The following is an 18,736-nucleotide window of genomic DNA, read 5'->3' as shown; positions in this document are numbered from 1 at the left end:
AGCCAGGACCTTGGGCAATATCACCTGTATTTAGAGAACAGAAGGAAGTCTGAAGAGGATGATTGGTCTTAGAGATTAGAACATTCTGAGGATATTATGTTCCAATCAAAAAGAAGAGAAATGTCTGAGTCTTTATTTTGAAATAATTTGAAATTTACAGAAAAATTACAAGAATAGTACAGAGAACTCAATCTTCTTACCAAGATTCAATGTTTGTTAACATTTTGTCATATTTGCTTTATCATCCTAACATATTATTTTAGGAACCACTAACAAGGTGAAACCCCATCTCTACTAAAAATACAAAAATTAGCCAGGCATGGTGGCAGACACCTGTAGTGCTCGGTACTCAGGAGGCTGAGGCAGGAGAATGGTGTGAACCCAGGAGGTGGAGCTGGCAGTGAGCCGAGATTGCACCACTGCACTCCAGCCTGGGTGACAGAGTGAGACTCCATCTCAAGAAAAAAAAAAGTAGATAGGAAGTACCATATCCATTTAACTTCAGATACTTCAGCGTATGTTTCCTAAGAAGATTATTCTCTTAACAATATAATTACCAAATTCAGGGTATCTTATATTAATGTACTGTTATCAAATACGAATATATAGTACATATTCAGATTTTGTCAGTTATTACAATAATATCCTTCATAACTATTTTTTAATCTGTTAGAAGAGCCAGTATAGGTTCACCAATTATACTTATGTTGTCTTTTTCACCTCCTGTCTTGTTTGAATATGTGAGTACTTGTATTAGTCACCTATAGGATTATTTAAAATTTAGATATTTACAAAAAAGGCAGTATTAACGTTTTGGATAAAATACTAGAAAAAAAATGTACTTGCCTAGCTAGTTTCTATTATTGGAAGTATTGGGAGGCAAGGGAATACTGCCTAAAATCCAACTGAAACAACTACTAGAATTGGTGAAGTTTTATAAGGGGAGGTCTTTTATTGCTCAAAGTTGGGGTGGTGGGTGGCAAGACTAGGAGAACATTTGTATATTCATGTGTCCGTTACAATAGAAATTGAAGTATATTCGTGTACTTGCCTTTCCGTACTGTGATTTTTGTATGTATGTATTAAATTGGGCTTTTAATTATTTTGAGTTGGAAAAAATAGTATAATTTTAAAGACATTTTACATCACCATTTGGGTTTGCAAATTATGTATTGCTATCCTTTATATTATGTTGTATCCTCTTAGTTTTATTCTGGTAGTTGTGTTAGGTGTCTTGTCTGCTGTGAGATTTTTAACCACAAATCCGAATCTCATTATTCGAAGTGGTGTTTCACTGGACCCTAAACATCTCTTCTCTAAGCTTTTCTATGGCTAGCTGAAGTGGGACACTAGACATTCTGACATCTATTTTCAGCACATTACTAGATTTCAGAATTGGCAAAGAGAAATTATTTCTTAACTGCTCACCCACCATTATATATGCTTTCTGCTAATATGTCTACCACCTTCCTCTTTAGTAAATTTAATATGTTATTTAATAAATTTCTCAACCTAAGTCATCCCAGCCTATTTTGAGATGTTTTGATAATTATTTTCAGGTGAAATTTGAGAAACAGTTTTGAAAAAGGTGGGAATAGCTGGTAAGGTCTCTTTATTATTTATTTATTCATTTATTCAATTCTTTTTTTTTTTTTTTTTTTTTTTTTGAGACGGAGTCTTGCTTTGTCGCCCAGGCTGGAGTGCAGTGGCCGGATCTCAGCTCACTGCAAGCTCCGCCTCCCGGGTTTACGCCATTCTCCTGCCTCAGCCTCCCGAGTAGCTGGGACTACAGGCGCCTGCCACCTCGCCCGGCTAGGTTTTTGTATTTTTTGGTAGAGACGGGGTTTCACCGAGTTAGCTAGGATGGTCTCGATCTCCTGACCTCGTGATCCGCCCGTCTCGGCCTCCCAAAGTGCTGGGATTACAGGCTTGAGCCACCGCGCCCGGCCCTATTCAATTCTTTTAACTTTTCAGTCAAATAGATTTTAAGTAAACCAAGGCTTTGAATAGAACAGAAAAGTGTATGTATGTGTGTACACATGAACTAACTCGCCAAACTCAATGTATTTTTTTCTACAGAATCTAAAATTCTATTGCAGAGCTTTAAAACAAACAAACAAACAAACAAACAAAAAAAAAAACTAACTGAACTTGTTCAGACAAGAAGGAAATTTAAGGAACCCGGAATTGTTGAACCAGATAAACATAGAACATCTTTTTGGGTTTTGTCGTTCTTGTTGTTTTGTTTTTCTATTCTAGTCCTCAGCAATTTAAAATTTTAAATTCACACCTCTTCAGTTGTATTTAAGTCCACAGTTGGGCAACCTTTTGGGAAGAAAGAAATATTAATGGAATTATTTTAATTTTTTATTTTTATTAAGATTTGAGGTGGTAGGTAGAGGTAGAAGAAAGAGATGACTGACTCTTTGTATTCTAGCCTGACATTCTTTTAGTTTGTGTGTATAAACATGCTCATAATATTCCAAGTTACTCAAATCAGGGAATATATTAAATTTTTGTGATTGATACAGAGCTTTTAAATGCCTTAGCTTACCAAAAATTAGCTCCTGTGTTTAAGCTTTAGTTGGCTACTTCTAAAGTATTTTTCATATTTGATAGAAATAAATTTAAATAAGTGATAATAATTTAGAGTTTATCAATTAGTAAATATCCTTAAGAAATAACATTTTTATGCCAGTTTATCTCCCAATTGTTTCAAAGTTTGAAGATTGTTGGTCATAAATACTAAAAGATTTGGAAGGTACTATTGTATTTTTCACTTGTGTGATTATTTGGCACAAAAATAGTGTGGTGTCTTCACTAAGTTAAAGTATGTATGCAGGCAGCATGGCTGTCAGTGTCCCCAGCTATTTATATGGCCACATACTGAGAATTTTCTTTGTGACTTCAGTATCAATACTAATGGTGGTATCCATAGTAACTACGTATTTTCTACCAATAGCAAGATGTTCAGAATATATGTAACCTTTGTCGTAGAAGACAGAAACATCTTTCTACATATCTGCCTGCTAATAAAGAAGTATATTTTCCCTAGTCCTACACACTATTGGAAGGGGAACAAGGAGGAAGAAGAGTTGCAGTGTCTGGCTAATAACACTCCTGTTCACAGTGATGCTAACCATTGGTCTTCAGAAAATGTCTGCGTTTATTTGTAGTAGCTGTTTTTATTTTAGATAGTACTTAGTCCAGAAAATGTTGCTAAATGTATTTTTCTAGAGTGGTCATAACTACTTCTGTTTCAAGAAATAAGAGATACCATCTCTTCAAAAAGCATAATATATTATGGTCTCTTTACAAGTTCTATTTCACCCGAGCATGATGGCTCATGCCTGTAATCCCAGCGCTTTGGGAGGCCAAGGTGGGCAGATTGCTTGAGCTCAGGAGTTGCGTCCAGCCTGGGCAACATGGCAAAACCTCGTCTCTACAAAAAATACAAAAATTAGCCAGGTGTGATGGCGCATGCCTGTAATCCCAGCTAATTGGGAGGCTGAGGCATAAGAATTGCTTGAACTCACAAGGTAGAGGTTGCAGTGAGCCGAGATTGCACCACTGCACTCCAGGGCCACAGAATGAGACTCTGTCTCAATAAATATATAAATAAATGTTCCGTTTCTTTTGTGTTAGCCACTATTAAGCTCAGAGTCAAAAAATAGGAGGCTTTTTTTTTTTTCTTTCTGAGACAGAATTTTACTCTGCCACCCAGGCTGGAGTGCAGTGGCACAATGTTGGCTCACTACAACCTCTGCCTTCTGGGTTTAAGTGATTCTCTTGCTTCCCGAATAGCTGGGATTATAGGCGCCACCACCACGCCCTACTAATTTTTGTACTTTTCATAAAGACGGGGTTTCAGCACGCTGGCCAGGCTGGTCTCAAACTCCTGTCTTCAAGTGATCCGCCCTGCCCTGGCCTCTCAAAGTTCTGAGATTACAGGTGTGAGCCACTGTGTCCAACCCAAATATTCAGCTTTCTGTTAACAAAACATGCAGTTCCTTATTATACATATATTTGAGTGTTATGTAACTGGCTTATACTTACTTTGATTTTCCGTTTTTAGAGGGAGCTCTACCTTTAATTTCAATATCTTTTTCTTTTGCCTTCTTTATAAGCTGTTTCTACTCCTTTTGAAAGGATCAAATGTATAAATCATTTGAGAATAAGCATGTTAAAAATACCAATAGCCTATCTTCTTAGAGTTGTTTTTCAAAGCTGTATTAATGAAATTTTTTAAGTTGTGTATTTTGTGTTTCTTCTACCAATAGGTGCATTTGATTTAATGCATAAATACCCAACACTTTATATATGTATATACATGTACTTATGCTTATATATGTATGTGTATATATGTACATATGCTTATATATGTATATATATGCTTATATATATTTAGTTTCTGGTATAGCTAATTGTGTCTTAAATGATATCTTGGATCAACCACAGATAGATGAAGTTTCTTGTCATTGTGTGTTGTGTGTCTTTTTATGTGTGTCTTTTTAATTTTATTATTATTTTTTTGAGATGGTGTCTTGCTCTGTCACCCAAGCTGGAGTGCAGTGGTGCGATCTGGACTCACTGCAACCTCCACCTCCCGGGTTCAAGCGATTCTCCTACCTCAGCCTCCTGAGTAGCTGGGATTATGGGCGCCCACCATCATGCCTGCCTAATTTTTGTATTTTTTAGTAGAGATGGGGTCTCTCCATGTTGGTCAGACTGGTCTTGAACTCCTGACCTCAAATGATCCACCACCTTGGTATCCCAAAGTGCTGGGCTTACAGGCGTGAGCCACTGCACCTGGCCTGTCTTTTTATATGTTAATTTTTTGGAACATACTGTCTTCCCAGCAGTTTTATTTTTATTTAGGTACATTTGTACTAATTTTTAAAGTAAATTTATCTTTGATATTTTAAAGTTTATTTTTTCAATATATAACCTATGGAATGACTCTGTGTAATTTATTGGAAGACATAAAGGATTGCCCTGTTTGCCCCCTTTTTCCATTTAAAAATAAGTATTTCTGACCAAGCATTGGTTTATCATGGCTAGGATTTCTCCAAACAATGTAGTGAACTTTTTTGAACAGCAGGGTGAAAATATGGCTATATTAATGGATAATCTTGTAGAATTTTCAGAATATTCTAAGGAAATGTGGTTTAAACCTGAAAACAAAATTTTCTATCAAACTAAGATAAGCACATTCATTAGAAAACCAGGTTCCTTTAGGAACTCTTGTCGACCTGTTTGATTTAGCATATCCATTTTCAAGTAATTACTTGGAAATTATAAATCATCCACCTTCCTCCCCTTTCACTGTTTTTTTCTTTTAATATAGATTCACCTTCTCACAAAAGGAAATGATAAATAACTATAGGGAATACGTGGGATTTGGTTTTGGTAGCAGTCTTGCCAGAGAGTCAAGATTATGATTGATAATATTAGTACAGTTTTCTCATTAAATATTCATTTTTAGGAAGAATTCTAATTTTAAATTTTAAAGGGTATCTTGTTAATCTGAATGCTGTTCATCTGTAACCACTTTACCCAGTTTCATTTCAGGTTGTTAATAAGGATGTCCTACATGTTGGAATTTAATGATTTAAACTCTTGAAATATGACCCTGGACTTGGTAACAACTAGTTTTGAAAATGTATGCTTAGGAAAATTTTGATACATAAGTTTTGTATCTTTTAAAATGTATACAGTTCTAAAGTCCTGATTTAACCATACATTTGTGTAATGTACACACTCTTAAAAAAATTTTTGTACGTTTTCGCAGTAAAATAACTGCTTCACATGACTGGTTTAATTGTATCTTCCAAAAATACTTTCTAAGCATTTACCATAACAAGACTTTTTTGTTGGCAGGCCCTTTAACAAAGGGTCAAGCAGTCGGCCCTTTAAATGACCTTAAATCAAAGCCCTGCAGACAAGCAGATTTACCAGCATTATAGATAAGTATTTCAGGAAGTATTTACTTTACTAAATATGACTGTATGTTTGTCCTATAAAAAGTAAATCTTCAAAAGATTTAAAAATTTTTAGTATATTAGTTGATAGGAGATAAGAGTTTTATTAACACTTTCTAGAAATGTTTGGTAATATGTTAATGAAATGACCACAACTTTAAACTACTTATCCTCATAAATACGGATTTTTGCCTTCACCAGGTGATTACATTATAAGGCTGTGCTTTCACAGAAGACAAAATAAAGTTGTATGATTTATATTGAAGTCAAATGTGTTGTGAGATTACATTTGGAAAGATTATATTGGAAAAATTCTAATAATTTTTCAGGCTATGTGAGAGACTTAAGTGACCATGTGTAATAGAAAAGTTCCATTGAAAGTTAAAATCTGCAACAGCATGACCCAACCTGTACATTCGGGTCAAGTATCTTTTTAGATAGCTGCAGAGCAATGCTGTCTTTCAGTTTTCTATAGCTTTATGCGTATTGATCATCCTCAGTAAGGGCCCTTTTCTTTCTCCCATCCCCTCTGCCCCTTTATAGTGTTTTATTTAGGGAGTTAATTTAGGCAAAACTATGCCCACAAATCTGTGGGTTTCCTTTTCTGTGGATTACTGGCAACCAAAAATATAAATGTACATTCTTATCAGACAGAAAATGTTATTAATGATATTATTCTTCAGTGATTAGCATAGATGCCCAATTGAAAACTTTCTGGTAAAATTTAATAAATTTAACATGATATTTTTAATGAAGTGATTTTTGCCATTATTAAATCTTCCTCCAGTTTTCTTCCCTGCCCATATACAGATGAGCAATAGGGACCACTGCTGCATAGGATACATTGTTATGTCAGTTACATAAAGCACATAATAAAATTTAATTCTTGCCATTATGTTGTCTGTTTTCAAAATCGGGGATAGTAGAGACAGATGAAGATTTAGATATAAAAATGGAATTCTTTCTTAAGCACTTAAATGATCCGTATGGATTGTTACTGATCCAGCCACCCATGCTGTAAATCTAGAAACACCCGGCATGGTGGCTCATGCCTGTAATCCTAGCACTTTGGGAGGCCGAGGTGGGCGGATCACGAGGTCAGAGATCGAGACCATCCTGGCTAACATAGTGAAACCCTGTCTCTACTAAAAATACAAAAAAAAAAAGAAAAAAGAAAATAATTCTCCGGGCGTGGTGGCACGTGCCTGTAATCCCACCTACTCAGGAGGCTGAGACAGGAGAATTGCTTGAACCCAGGAGGTGGAGGTTGCAGTGAGCTGAGATCACGCCACTGCACTCCAGCCTGGGCGACAGAGTGAGACTCCGTCTCAAAATAAATAAAAAAATAAAATAAAATAAGAAACTCATATACATAGATGTGGACCAAACAATAGAACTCAAATGCTGTTCTACAGGACTACAAAGCTGTCTGTATCAGGTTATGGTGTTAAATCATAATTTCTGGATCATGATCTTAAACCTTTAATTGGTTCCATTTCTACTTTACTTTTTACTAACAAGTATCCTGATGGCCTGAAAATCCATGTTGAAATTTAAAGTTTGAATTTTCCAGATCAAATATGAAATTTATTTTCATTTTTTAAAGTACAAAATATCAGTTGTATAATCATGGTAAAACATAAAATTTTGCTATAAAAGATTTTTAAAGGCTATTTGATTAAAACACTTATTTACTTAAAACTCTTTGCTAGAATTTTTTTTAGAATTCAGCATCGGAGGAGGAATGTGACATAATAATGATCGAAAGCCGAAAGTTTAAAAGTTGTGATGCCCTCACATGGTTGGAGGGTTATTCTAGCTTCTAAGGACTGAATGTTGTCCACAAGAGTGTCATCAGGTCATAAATTGGTAAGACTTAATGGCTTAGATTTTATGTATTATACCTGATGTTATTGTATTGAGATGAATATTTATGAACAAAAAGCACATTGTGTAAGAGTACAATATTAAATATAAGTTAAAACTTGGAATTTTAAATATTTGGAGTATGTAAGCCTTTCAAAGTCTCTTGAGGCTGAAGACTGTATCTTTGCAGTGGTGTTTACTAAATACATCAGTTTAAAAAAAGAAAGTGAAATCCTGTATTATAGTAAGATTATTGAAATACTGCTATTGCATCTGCTGTAGATGCCTACAATATAGTGAAGAACCCAAATACTTTCTAGGTGTTATACCAGGAGATATTTGAGAAATAATATATTCATCTTTTCTTTTAAAAAAAAATCCATTTTTCTTAATATATAGCTTAATTGTATTGCTTTGGGGGATTTTATTTCTTAATAAAAGACATGTTTCCTCTAAATGTCTAAAATAAAGCCAAGAAAATTTTTTCAGTTCTTACATTGAGAATACCTAAGATGCTGATATCATATGAAAATGATATATTAGAAGTCATTGCACATTTTTTATATTCCCTGAAAATTAATTTTCTCTCAGAATTGTATTCTGCTTAGGAAAAAACTACTTTGTTTTGTGCACTTTCTTATTTTGCTTTGTTTTATACAGCCGTATTTTGTAGGGGGACCATTGGAAGAGTTTAGCTCAGGATAAGACCTTGTACTTTTAATCTGAAGATTATAATATTTTGTAGATGAAGAAGAGTCTGGATTATTTGTCCAAGGTCATATAATCGTAGAATTCATGTTTTCATTAAAGTGTGGTATACATATCCTGCATGTCAGTCAAGAATTATTTGAAATTATTTATTTTCCAAAAAAGCCAGAAGGTATGGGTTGATATCAGCTAAACAGGCCACTATATATATATTCCAACTTTATCCTTAACCAGAGATATGTTATTTTATCCCTTGCCCATTCTGCCTTTTGAATAATATTCTAAATTGTTTCTGATATAGTATTCCATGATTTCATTACATTCTGTAAGCTTAAGTCCCTTAAGCCAGTAATTACAATCAATAGTAGTCTGGAGGGAAATACAACAAACTAAGTTATCTCTTATTCCATATACTTTTCTATTTTCTTTATTTTCTATAATCTACATAACTTTGATAATCAGGAAAATAATTTCTAATTTCTCTAGTACAGGATATCCATATTTAGTAGTCAGTGGTTGGGATTCAGGAGATCATGAACCATGTGGAATTTTGGGTAGAATTTTTTTATGTTCACTTTTCTGTGAAAAGTTCAGAGCATTTGTCAGATTTTTTTTCAGGGCGTTTGTCAAATTTTCGTCTGTCAAAAACAGTTAGGAAACATTGCTAGTGAATGTTTTGTGTCAAAAGGACAGTCCTTGTTAGACACCTAAGTATGACTCGTGAAAAATTTCTAGCAAGAACATTGATCCTATGACTCTTACTGATGTTTATTCAGTGCTGGGTTACTTATAAATGCCCATTAGACTGATGGGACAAATCAGAGCCAAGCCACATTTAGTTTAGGAATTTCGTACTGTCAGTCTCTGTGCTCAAGGGTCAATTGGATTTTTCTGCAAAGTAGTTGTATTTTGGCCACTGAGTGTCAGGCACTGTGCTGAATTTTTTTGGCACGTTATCTCATTTAATTTTCACAAAGTCATATATTAATAGACATTATCAATATCCTCACTTTACAGAGAAGAAAATTGAAAGCTTAGGGAAGTTAAGTAACTTGCTCAAGCCACATAGCCGTTGAGTTCTGGAGCTAGAATTCAAATCTTATTACTAACTGGAACCTGGGTATCGGTATGCTGGTATGCTGGTATCCTCTGAAAACTTGAAGGATAAGATAAAGGAGAATTTTATATTGTATGAAGATGTGAATTCATAAATTTGATTTATCTTGAACTTAAGTAGCAATGGGTCATCCTCCATTACAAAACTATCTTTTAAAGTATTTGCCAAAAAATAAATGTTGGAGGTTGCTTACTATCTAAAAGTTAAGTATTAATTGCATTTAAAAATAAATTCTTTTCGGATTTAATGCTTCTGAGTATATGCAAATATATATTTTTTTTAAGAAAAGTCTTAGTACTTATTAGAATAGTGTTATTAAGGAACTCATCCTTTCGTATTTAGGATTTATAAACAGCAAACACTAGGAAGCATTGATTTAAAAAGCAGCTTTGAACTGCAGATATTTCTTGGGATAGTGGGATATATTGCATGTAAAACCCTTATTAAATGCTATGTGAGAGTTTTCCATTTGCCTTTAGTTGTGAATAATTCTATTGAGAAACCTCTTTTTTTGGCCCACTTTTAAAGCATTTATCAGGCAAAATTAATTTTTGGGGATACATGAGATTTTTTGGTTTTGTTTTCTCTTGTACTTTGTCATATCCTTTTTGTTGGTTTAATTTTACTCTCAGATGAGCTCCACGCCTTATAACCTTTTCCCTATTTTTAAGTGTTAATAATAAAAGGTTGAATCTGCAATAATAGTACTGCTTAAAACCGTAAGAATTTGTTTGCTTCTGAGTGATGTTGAAACAGTCTGCAGATCTAGTATAAACTGTTTCTCTAGCACCATGGTTAAAAATGCACAACTTGATAGGTCATCAGAATATGAGAATTCTATCTAAAAGTCTTTTTCTTTTTTAATAATAAATTTGTACCCCAACTTCTGTAGTAGTAATATGTTTGCCTTTTCAAAATTCAAACTGGGAAATTTGGAAAATAGAATAAGAATAATCATACTTAATCCAAGTTTTTAACAATTACCATCTTACTGTTTGCATATTCCCAGACTTGGAATACATATATATTAATAGTTGCAATCATGGTAGATAAGTAGATTTTCAATAGTTTTTCAACTATTTAGTTAAAACTAAAGCTAATACTGATACGTGATAGGTTTTAATTTTTGACTGATACTTGTTATCTGTGATACCATTCCCTCCTGTTTTTCCTTCTGCCTTGCTGGTTGTTGCTTCTCAGACCAGTTGGCAGGCTTTCCCTTCTGTCTGTTCTTTTAAATATTATTGGAGGCCGGGCATGGTGGCTCATGTCTATAATCCCAGCACTTTAGGAGACTGAGGTGGGAGGATCACTTGAGCCCAGGAGTTCAAGACCAGCCTGGACAACATAGGGAGTTATCTCTACAGAAGTAATTTGCTGGGCATGGTGATGCACACCTGTGGTCTCAGCTACTTGGGAGGCTGAGGTGGGAGGATTGCTTGGGCCTGAGAAGTCAAGGCTGCAGTGAGCCATGATCACACCACTCCACTCCTGCCTGGGCAACAGAGTGAGACTTGGTCTCAATAAATAAATAAATAAAGGAGTCATCAGAATGCTGTCTTCTTCTTACATTCTTCATCGTAATAAGAGCTTATAGGTGGCTTCCAGGCACATACCATCTTTATGCTATAGGAAGTCACCTGTGTGCTCTAAGGTGCTCAAGCGCATTACTTCTAGCCTAGGTATCTCTCCTTACATTCAAACTTCCCTGATCTCTCATAGCCAGTTAATCACAAAGTACTGCCATGTCTGCCTCATGAGTGTTTTGCCAGCCTATCCATCTCTTGTCCCCATTCAGTGCACTATCCTTTCTTATGTGAAAATGCAACAACCTTCTGACTGGTCCTTGTCGTTTGAGTTTTCTAATGTGGCCAGCTGCACCTACTGTTCTTTTTACTTGGAACATTTTTTTGTACCTGTCTTCTTTTTCTCCACCCAACTGTGTCACTTCCTCTTTCCTGATCCAAGAGTTTGATTATGTGCCCCCAGAACACCCTCTCAGATCTTGCTCTGTCTTAGCACTTATCACCCTTAACATATTGTATATCTCCTGCACTAATTGTAAACTCACAAACTCTGGAATTATGTTTATTTGACGTATCCCCAGTGTCTGATAAATGTTTTAAGTTCATTAAAACCCCTTTGGAATGTAGCGTCACAAAATTTGGTATTTGAAAATAATGTTAGAGATTATTGTATGGAATTAGAGACAAGACTCAAATGTAGAAACCACATTACCTAACTCCTAAGTCAGTGTTTCTTGTGTATTTCATGACATTTAGATTTTGACCACTATAAATTATTACTGCAAGTTACTAGGTAACATAGTAAGTGTTTACCATGTGCCAAATACTAATGCATTATCTCACTGAATCCCAGTACCCCGGTCCTATTATTGTCCTTTGGGGAGGCTAAATATTAGCTTGTCTAAAGTCATATCTCAGTTTTGGTGCAGTGGCTCAAGCCTGTAATCCCAGCACTTTGAGAGTCCAAGGCAGGAGGACTGCTTAAGGCCAGGAGTTCAGGAGCAGCTTGAGTAACCCTGTCCCTACCCGCAAAAAAGAAAAATTAGCTAGACATCGTGGCACATGCCTGTAATCCCACTGAGACAGAAGGATCACTTGAGCCCAGGAGTTTAAGGCAGCAGAGAGCTATGATGGTGCCATTGCATTCCAGCCTGGGAGACAGCAAGACTGTGTGTTATAAAATAAGATGAGAGATGGGATTCCAAAGTGGGTATAACTCCAGAACCAATGCCCTTTTATTTAATACCACCTCTCAGAATTTATCTTTTGAGTTTTGAATTATAAAGCTGAGTTAGAAGGGAATTTAGTGGTCATTTATTCTAACCACCTATCCTGTACTTGGATCATGTCTAGTGTTCCTTCCAAGTTGTCATCTAGTCTCTCAACACCTCCAGTGATACCTTAGTTTGCATCCTGGTCTCTTTTTGTATTTATAAACCTCCCATAAACCCTTTCTGTAAAACAGAATCTTGAAATGTGAAGCAGAGAAATCAAATGATTGCCATCACTTAAAGCATATATAAGCAGCACTAAAAAGTCTGTGGAGATATTGAACTGGATACATCCTCTAGTTATTTCTGTATTTTCATAGCTGCTATAATCAAGAATGTGGTTTCCAGTTCATCGCCGTAAGTCACTGGTTTTAGTACATAGTCCTAAAGTTCTTTTTCAAAAATGGATAAGGAGACATTGCTTAATACCTTAGAGATCACAAGGACGTTTCTCTACTTATTGATTGTGGTGATGATACAAGGACTTCGTGGGAAACCTTTATGTGTGACGTGATCCTCAATGTAAAAAGAGTGAAATAAATGTGAATATCTTCAGACTCCTGGGTCTAGTTTACATAGAACTTGCACTTATTCATGAGTCATGCTTAAAGGCATGGTAGTTTGAATTGTCTTTTTTATCTGACCAAAAGCCTTTAGGATTTTTAATTCTCCCTGTAGACCTAATTTTGATTGAATAGAGAGTGAGATTAGTCAGCTGAGAGAACCCATAAATAGATACTATGAGGCATGATTATACAACCAAGCTTTTCACTAGATTTACAAATGGTTTCTCCTTAAATCCATGATTCTAATGTAAAAAAGTCTCTGTCAAGGTTTTTATCTTAAGATCATTAAGAGTTTTTAACATCCACTTTATTGTCCATGAAGTCTTCTATGATTTAGTCATCATCATGATCAGTATATGGAGTTACCAAGTTTCACTGGCCATGGCAACAGTAACCTGGAAATTCATAGAGCCTAGCCCTTTTCTGTTACTCAAACTTAAAACCGTTTTTCTATTTACATCAATTGCCTATACTGTATAGAAACTGGCACACTTTTCTTCTTTCTCAGTGGGTAACAACCAGATTCAAGGAACATTAAAAACTTACCTTTATTAGCGAGAAAAAAAGTCTTGAGGTCTTGCCCATATTTTACTCTGTTCCAGCGATACTCTTAATTAGTTTCTAATAGTTTAAATAGTTGGTTAATTTCTTAGATCTTTGTCCTGGCATGATGAGCCCAATATAACATCTGTTTATACCAAACTTATAAAAATATGTATTAGATAATATATTGTAAGTTGTATTCTGTCTTTTTCTTCAAGTAATATGTTTACTATCAATTATATGCAGAGTAGTGTTGTAATAAGTAGATCCTGGAGATGGACAGTTTCTGCTTTTAAGGTTTAATTCAAGAGAAAGGAACATTTGATAAAGACAAAAAATCATGGACGAATCAGAGAAGTGGAGCCTGTTGGCAAGAAAGGAAGAAGGCTAAGGAAAATGTAGGTGTGGAGCATTCCATCTCAAGTGACAGTCTTATCTCTGGAATCTAAATCGATTTAACAAATTTCAGGTCATGATGTAAGTGTAGAATTCATCATAAAAGATTTCACACAAACAGTTGTAAAATTCTATCATTCACCATGTCTTAATTATTAGAATTGTTATTGCCTAAAAGAATTCAAGGACATGAATCTAGACTGAAATGATAAAAACTTGGATGTCAAACTTTTTGTCTCTGAAAATGTGCCTACTTGAGTACAGTTTTGCTTGAGTGAAAAAACCTAATGACCCTTTAGATTTTATAGTAGTGCTGTTTTCTGCTTTACATCAGAATCCCTTTTTGAATAAGGTAATTCTAAAGCAGTGATTCTTAGCTAAGGTAATAATTTGTTTAAAAGCAAACAACACTTTATACCACTTTTCTTACTTGCTTTTAGTAATATTTAGTGTTGAATTTTCATATAACAGTACTAAGGGAAGACCTGGGATATTTTTAAATACCCTTTTTGGAAATTTTTATTTGAATTGAATTGGTTATATTTCAGTGGCTTTTGGAAAAATTTCCCACAGTAAGATAAGTTTATTTTACTCTAAATAATGAAACACCAAGATCCCAAAGAAGATCCATAAGAACGTTATTGACGTCCAATCCACAGGGATCCTGTGTTTAATAAGCCTTGTACAGGAGAATCACTTGAACCCAGGAGGCAGAGGTTGCAGTGAGCAGAGATCAGGCCATTGCACTCCAGCCTGGGTGACAAAAGCAAGACTCTGTCTCAATAATAATAATAATAATAATAATAATAAGCTTTGTAAATGTAAATCTCAAGTCAAACAATTTTTGTTAACATATATTTTGTGGCTACATTAAATCTTTAACATCTAATTGAATACAAAAAAATCAATTTATTAAGGAATAACTAGGATTTTATTTTGGGTGAAACATAAATATAAAACCTGTTTCTTAATACTAATCATAATTGATTTTTATTCATGTTTCACTGCATTGGGAGATTAACTCTTATTTAATTTTCCCAAGATACACTGGGAAAGTAGACCTTATAAAGTGTCAAAATCCAAATTGATCCAAATGATAAAAGGAACTAATTGGGTGGTTATGTGTACTGTTGTAAACAGTCTCACATAATCCTTATAGCAGTCCTTTAATATATGTACAACTGTATCCCATTTTATAGTTGAGGTAACTAGTTTCAGTATGTTAACTTGCTAGGATCACCCCACCAGTAAGTGGGTGGAGTTTGGATTAAAAGTCAGCTAGCCTCACACTTGTAATTCCAGCACTTTGGGAGGCCGAGACAGGCGGATCACGAGGTCAGGAGTTCGAGACCAGCCTGGCCAACATAGTGAAACCCCATTCTTACTGAAGATACAAAAATAACTGGGCATGGTGGTGTGCATTTGTAGTCCCAACTACTTGGGAGGCTGAGACAGGGGAATCACTTGAACCTGGGAGGTGGAGGTTGTGGTGAGCTGAGATCGTGCCAATGCACTCCAGCCTAGGCAACACATCAAGACTCCGTCTCCAAAAAAAAAAAAAAAAAAACCTAGTATAATTCTAAAGCCTATGCTTTTAAACCATTTTATTATTCTTTCTGAATTCAACTTTTTGCTTAGGCTAGGCAACTGCTGAGTGAGAGGTTGTCTTACCCCTCAATGTCTGACCCCAGAGTGAAGTAGAGAACAGAAAATACTTTAGACAAGAGATAGTAAACTGAAACGTAGTCAACTTTAATTCTTCAAGGCATATATTTAGAGTGTTGCCTTTATATTTGTTGAAAGTGAAAAGTGTAATCCTTGGGTGGGTACAGTGGCACACGCTTATAATCCCAACACTTTGGGAGGCCAGGGCAGGAGGATCGCTTGAGTCCAGTAGTTTGAAACTAGCATGGGCAACAGAGTGAGATCTGTCTCTACAAACAACAAAAAAAACATTTTTAAAAAGAAAGATGTAATTCCTTGCTCAAACCCAATCCACTATAATTATAGAAAATATTCCAAATGGAAAACATTCATTGGTTTATTAAAAATAAAGACTAGGCTTCCCCCCCCCCACCCCCAATATGATATAGTCTGTTCATTTCCCTAAGGAATGATGAGCATGCTTGGTGCTCTCCTTTTAGTCTAAATCAGAATCAAGCAATTGTCTCTTTAAAAACCTGATGATATTCTTCTGAGTTTCGCCCTATTTTGAAACGGTTCCGTGACAACCTTTATTTATTACTGTACTTGGACTTTGGGGGACAGATTAGGAAGGAGACTTAAAGTAGCAAAGAAAAATTAGTTAATAACTTCGGAGCAAATTGTAGTCACGAAATCCTAGTGACTAGCCTAATATAATTTTACTTTGTCAAATACATTGTTCATAGAATTACACTTTTTCTAAAAAGCTATTTTAACTAACATTTCTGCACTTTGAAGAAATAGTCATAAAGAAAAGAAATAGACAAAATGAAAAGATGAGCAAAAATTATGTACTTTTCACTGGTATTTGGCTTTTGGTATATACATATACCAAAGGAGATAGTCTCATTTTTACTTTAATCAAGTCTCATTGTAGAAATGGGATTGAGAAGATATTTAAACAAGGCATCTAAATAAGAATGACTTTAATAAAAAGAAATAATATGTTGAGAATGAGGAGGCAAATGTGAGGCCATTAGATGAAATAAGTAGCATTCCTAAGAATAGTTTCTTCCCAAGCCCATCTTTTTCCATGACTCTTCACATGTTAGTGTTCTCCAGTGTTTTGGCCCCACTTATCTTTTCATTGTTTGTGCAGGTTTGTCTTCTCCTATGGTTTCAGTCATGTACTGCATTCTTACAGCTTTCAAATCTAGATTTCTAGGCCAGAGACTACTGTGGAGTTCTCAATACCTATTTCCAGCAGCCTTCTCTCTATTTCTCCAACAGGATTCTACATTTCCATGTCTCCAAATTCAGTAGTCCCAAGTGAAACTTAAATTTCTTTTCTCATCTTTATTTGCAGCGCTTTATTTGCACATCTTTATTTGCACCACCTACTCCCCACCCCACTTCATCCTCCCCAAAATGTAGCCACTCTGTAATACACCAGCCAACTCCTAGTTGCTCCAAGAATAAAGCCCTAGGCATCCTTAGCATTTTCTTTGTCATAGTCTCTTTCCTTTATCATCTCACTGATCTCTCAAGATTCGGTGTGCTTCAATTGAAACTTGAAATATTTTCTAATTCCTCTCACCCTTTTTTTCCTCTGAGGTACCAGTGTACATCTAAGTCTAGGTAACTGTCAGTCTTATACTATTTTTCCAGTCACCAAGAAATAATTTAAAGTAGCAGGTATTATAGTGTCAAGTTTTTAATTTGAGCTTATTATTGGTATGTATTACCAATTACTTGGTATGTATTATTCATTCCTCAATAATATACTGTCATCAGATTAGGTAGTTGCTGCTATGTAAACAGTAAAATGAAATTTCTTTCAAGAGAGCCTGCTCTAAATGTTAAGTACTTCAATATCAAGGAAAATGCCACCCTCCTCATATCCCTTTATCCTGTCCTTTCTTAGGTCTTACTCAGAGGAAGGAAATAATCTTTTCAACCTGTTAAACCTTGCCTATTGTTAGTCTATTAAGAAGTAATGATTTCATCTAATAAGAAATAATGCTAGGTAGGATGACTGGTTCCTGTAATCGTAGCTACTCAGGAGGCTGAGGTGGGAGAATTGCTTTAGCCCAGGAGTTAGAGACCACCCTGGGCAACACCCTGGCCCTGTTTCTAAACAACAAATTTTAAAAATCAGCTGGGAATGGTGGCGCACACCTGTAGTTCCAGCTGCTCGGTTGACTGAGACTGAAGTAGGAGGATTGCTTGTGCCCAGGAGTTTGAGGCTGCAGTGAATCATGATCATGCCACGGCACTCCAGCCTGGGCCTCAGATCAAGACCCCGTCTCTAAAAAACAACAACTAGCTAGCACACAAAGTCAAGTATCTTAAATAAATGTAACTCTATATTATTATAACATTTAAGTGTTAACTTGCAATAGGATATTTAACTTTGTTTGGAATATTTGGACTGCATAAATAGTGAAACTGCTGTGCAAATTTTACTTTTGTACCAGTCTTCAATTTTTCCAGACTAAGTTCTTATCTCTTCGATTTTGAATATTTTCGTGGATTTTTAGTTCAGCTAGTTTTAATATGAAGTTTCTTTAAAATGGCTCTACAAGAGAAATGTAATTTTATCAGAATTTTACTACCAAATATTAAAATGATCCCCCCAAAATATCATAACTTGGAAATGTGAAAGAGATTTGGATAAAGAAGATAATGTTAATTTTAATCTTGTATATATATTGGGGGATAAATTTTTAATGTAGTTTTTATTGTGTAAGTTTACATAACTTTTTGTAGTATAGATCTTTACCGCAAATTTTTATCATTTGCTTACCAGATTTACTTTGAATAAACAGAAATCACTGTACTGGGAGCTATAATCATAATTTACATCATATTTGCAGATGGTTATAATTCACTCTAAACCAAGAAACGGAATTTTTACAAATCACAAATATCACTTACGTTGATCATTGTTTTGTTTGTTGAATATAGTACCTTATCTTGCAGAATGAAATAGTTCCTAGAGAAAATAGAGTTGGCACCTCTTCCCTCCTTTCTCCCTTTCCTATTTTCTATCATTCCTTTTCCTGTCTGCCATTTGTTCATGTCTGGAGTTTACACTGTACAAGATAGCTCCTTCATG

General features: G+C 35.1%; 1 protein-coding gene across 3 annotated transcripts in view; it reads left to right on the top strand.

The window, feature by feature from the left end:
- TSC22D2 (TSC22 domain family member 2) overlaps positions 1–18,736 on the top strand; it is a 51,938-nt gene that overhangs the window by 22,529 nt on the left and 10,673 nt on the right. Inside the window, exon 2 of one of the 3 annotated variants that reach the window (XR_500445.3) lies at positions 7,694–7,850. The exons of the other annotated variants lie outside the window; for them this stretch is intronic. The gene's annotated coding sequence lies outside the window, so the exon portion shown is untranslated. The remainder of the gene's footprint in view (positions 1–7,693; positions 7,851–18,736) is intronic. 3 annotated transcript variants of the gene reach the window in all.

The sequence above is a fragment of the Chlorocebus sabaeus genome, chromosome 15, assembly GCF_047675955.1.
Source record: "Chlorocebus sabaeus isolate Y175 chromosome 15, mChlSab1.0.hap1, whole genome shotgun sequence".
Taxonomy (NCBI): Eukaryota; Metazoa; Chordata; class Mammalia; order Primates; family Cercopithecidae; genus Chlorocebus; species Chlorocebus sabaeus.
The sequence above is the reverse complement of the archived record's forward strand: the minus strand, read 5'-3'. Positions and strand labels throughout refer to the sequence as shown.